Source organism: Parasteatoda tepidariorum, chromosome 2, assembly GCF_982258835.1.
Source record: "Parasteatoda tepidariorum strain Cologne lab strain chromosome 2, Ptep-v5.0, whole genome shotgun sequence".
NCBI lineage: Eukaryota > Metazoa > Arthropoda > Arachnida > Araneae > Theridiidae > Parasteatoda > Parasteatoda tepidariorum.
In genome coordinates, this window is record NC_141756.1 from 55,273,651 (window position 1) to 55,277,346 (window position 3,696).

The 3,696-nt window shown below is 25.1% G+C and overlaps 1 long non-coding RNA gene across 1 annotated transcript; it reads left to right on the forward strand.

The window, feature by feature from the left end:
• Positions 1–1,263: 1,263 nt before the first annotated feature.
• Positions 1,264–3,168, forward strand: LOC147815774 (uncharacterized). Its single transcript, XR_015430850.1, has 2 exons — positions 1,264–2,024; positions 3,024–3,168. It is a non-coding gene; the product is annotated as an uncharacterized LOC147815774 (long non-coding RNA).
• The last annotated feature ends 528 nt before the right edge of the window (positions 3,169–3,696 follow it).

A 3,696-nucleotide genomic window follows, 5' to 3' on the forward strand; every position in this document is an offset into this window, starting at 1 on the left:
ATAAATAAGAGTAATGTAATTTTAATTTTTGAGAAATAAAATATTTTGAATTTATTGAATGAATTTTTGAAGGATTTATTTTTAACTTCTTGTTATTTAAGAAGTTTAATAAAACTGCTGTTGTCTTGTTAACTCTATTTTGTAACAAAACGATTTGGATCATTCTGTTATGCGTAGTCTTAACTGAATCTGTCTGTTTATTATATTTAATATAAGTAGATAAGATATATGATTAATTCTCGATCATATAGGTTGAGGAAATTATACAATGTATTGATAAAAGCTTGTGGGTTCTACGTCATTCTTTGTACCCTTTATAATATAAATAAATAAAATATGTTATCTATTCGCCTGGGATACGTCCGAGTGTTATGCGACGTCATATCTTGTCAACAAACAAAAAATAGTAGAATGAACTATAGATAACTATAGATATTTTACTAATTATGTTATAGTTTAGAACATTTACGTACATTATTTCTGTTGTCATCATAATTTATATTCAACACACAAATTACACTCATAAAATAAATATTCAAAATAATTTAAACTTATGATTAAATTTTGATAAAATTCATTTAAATTTTATAATCCACATTTTGCGAACAACTTTTGAGTTGTAAGGTAAATGTTTGTTCAGATTTGGTAGTTTAACCCATTAAATGTGTGTGCAGTAAAGAATCTTGATTCTTCTTTTTTTAAAATAGTAATAATAAGGATTCTGTCAAAATTTTTTTGGCTGCTTGTTAATTATTGAATACTTTTTAATAAATGAAGTATTTTGTAATTGAAAGTTTTAAATGACAGATAAAATACTAAAAATAATAATTTTATGTCAGGCAGGGAAAATTAATTCATTCTGTCACGTCTTTTACATATAAGCGATGGTTGTAAAAATGCATCGTAAGATTAAAGGACCATTTTTGGGGACATAAATTACTTTTAAGTATTCTTTGCTCCTAAATTTCATCAATGACAGCATTTCTCAAACGCTCATTTGAAAATTCAGCTTACTTTTATTTTCAAATCCACACTGTTAGAAATTTCTTGGAAAAACTGGTTGCATAAATGTTTAATTAATTGTTATTTTACCATATTCAAACAAAACAGTTAAAGAACCATGAATAAGAAGATTTTTAAGTTGTTAACTGTGAGAAAAACCATTTATTAACTGCTTTCACCTTATACGGTTAAACAAACAGAATTTTATCACACCAACTAGGCACACATAAAAAAGCCACTAATATGGCTATATCACACGAGAGAAAATAAGAGCAACTGTAAGTGTAACTGTAAGTGTAAGTGCAACTGTAAGTGTAATTTCTTCAAAAATTGCTCGAAAAATCCTCGTGTGATATAGAAATCACGGTTGCACGAAATACAGTAGGGAACCGATTATCCGGAATGATCGGGACCATCGCTATTCCGGATAACTGATTTTTCCGGTTTTCTGAATCGGTACAAAAAGCCGCTTTTTTATTGTTAAACCCAACTAAAAAAAAATATTAGGAAATAATCTTAAAAAGAAGAAAAAACGATGAAGTAATACAGTAATGATTATTTCTAAAATGATGGTATGGTAAACATCTTTCAAAAAAGAAAGAAAAATCCTATAATCTTATGAGGAAAAATTTTTTTTTTTCTTCAAAAAATGGGGGGAAAACTTATCGAATTTCGTTCCGGTTTTTTGGTTTTCCGGTTTTCTGATTTCCGGATAACGGGTTCTGTACTGTATCTGCAACCGTTCAGGCAATTTCTTTCATGAACCAATCAGATCGTTTGCTTTTTATGACGTTTCAATTTTATGTGATGACATATACAAATGTGAATAAAAATGGCGGCGACGTTAGGAAGAGGATGATCGGATGAAATTTTTTTATAGATGAGACGGAACAGTTTTTTAGTTTAATAATAACATTTCCTTTAAAATGAAAGCATTAAAAATACTTTCGCACTATGAGATGACCATCTCAATGCAGTTGATGTACTACCATAACAGAAACCTGCACACGATTTTAGTATCGGTGAGTATAGTACATTATTTTTGCGATAAATTTTCTTCTAAAATATTTATTTATTTTAAGCTAATAAAATTAAAACTTATTATAATTTGTTCCGATCAAAGTTTTAATTACTTTAAATAGAAATAATTTCTATTTTTATATATGTAAAGATTTATAATGGCGAAAAGCTTTACTTTGAAATATTCGTCAAGCAACTCGCCAAACTTTGTTACATTATTATAACATAAAATATAATAATGATTATATTTCTTTATTTTTAAATTTAATCTTTATTTCTGTTGATTGTAAAAGCATGTGTCCGATTATTTGAAAATTTTTTATTATTATAATTATTAGTGAAATAATTATTTTATTCTTCCCTAATAATTCTTTTAATTTTTGAAAATCTCATTTTAAAACAAGTTAGAAAATATGTGTGGTAAATATTTACCTTGTTTCTCACAAAGTTACCCCATTTTTCGGTTTTTATTGAAAAGTATTACAAGAAAGGTAGTATATTATATATAAAAAGTAATTATTAAAAATGCAAATTCCCAATCTCCTTGTCTGTTTCTACATTCATCCCCTCTATTTTTTTTTGTGTATGATGATTTGCATAATATTTTGTTTATAATTATTCAAAGTTAACTAATGATACTTTACTTTTTATTTATACTTCACATTTATCTTTTAATACTTAGCTTTTCTATAATGACAGTAAGTATGTAAGTGTACCTTACTAATTTTTCAATATACTTACATTTTTAAGAGTCTTCGTTTATAAATACAATTTATTTTTCTTGAAACAAATTTCAATCCAAACATAGGAACTACAAAACCAAACACACCTGCCATCTTTCATTAGTGTATAGAATAATCTTAGAACTATAATCAAAATATCTGTCAAACTTAAAATAAGTTTAAAAGGGATACCTAAGGACTTAAATGATTTCAAATTAATGTTCTAATAATATGTTGGTAAAATTTTATCATGAAAGTGATTTCTTTCTTTTATTTCAGATATTTCGTATAATCCTGTAAGGTTTGTCTGGTAAAGAAGGGAAGAGATGTAATACTGTTTTTATGGAAGAAATTAAAAAATACGAAATAAAAATGAATAATGTTCCAAATGTTTCACTTGACAATAAATGTTCTATTTTTTAAATTGATTCTTGTATTATTTAAAATACGAAACAAAACACGTAAAAGGCTATAACAAAATAATATGATACATAAAAAGTATGCTCTTAATAAAATATTGTTTTTTTCTTAGTTATTAATAAATTTTAATCTATATACTGTATATTACAATAAATTTGTCCTAAAATAAATCCTATAATTTTTAATTAAATTATCTTATACCAATAATGAATGTTTTAAATTTTACAATAATAAAATGTAAGTATGACATTGAAAATCCTCTTATATTTAAAAAGCAATTTTACTAAGAAATTGGAAAAAATAATTTTCATAAAAGTGATATTCCTGATATGCAATATGTAAATGAATAAAATTGATGATCCCTTAATGCAATGTAAATTAATTTGATGAAAATAAAATTCTAAGACATTGTAGTATAGACAAGTCTGACATTATTTATTATGTATTTTTTAGACTCAATTAAAAAAATAGAATTGATTTGATAGATCTAATAGTTTTGACGTTATAAATATTTTATGAGTGAAAGGTAATT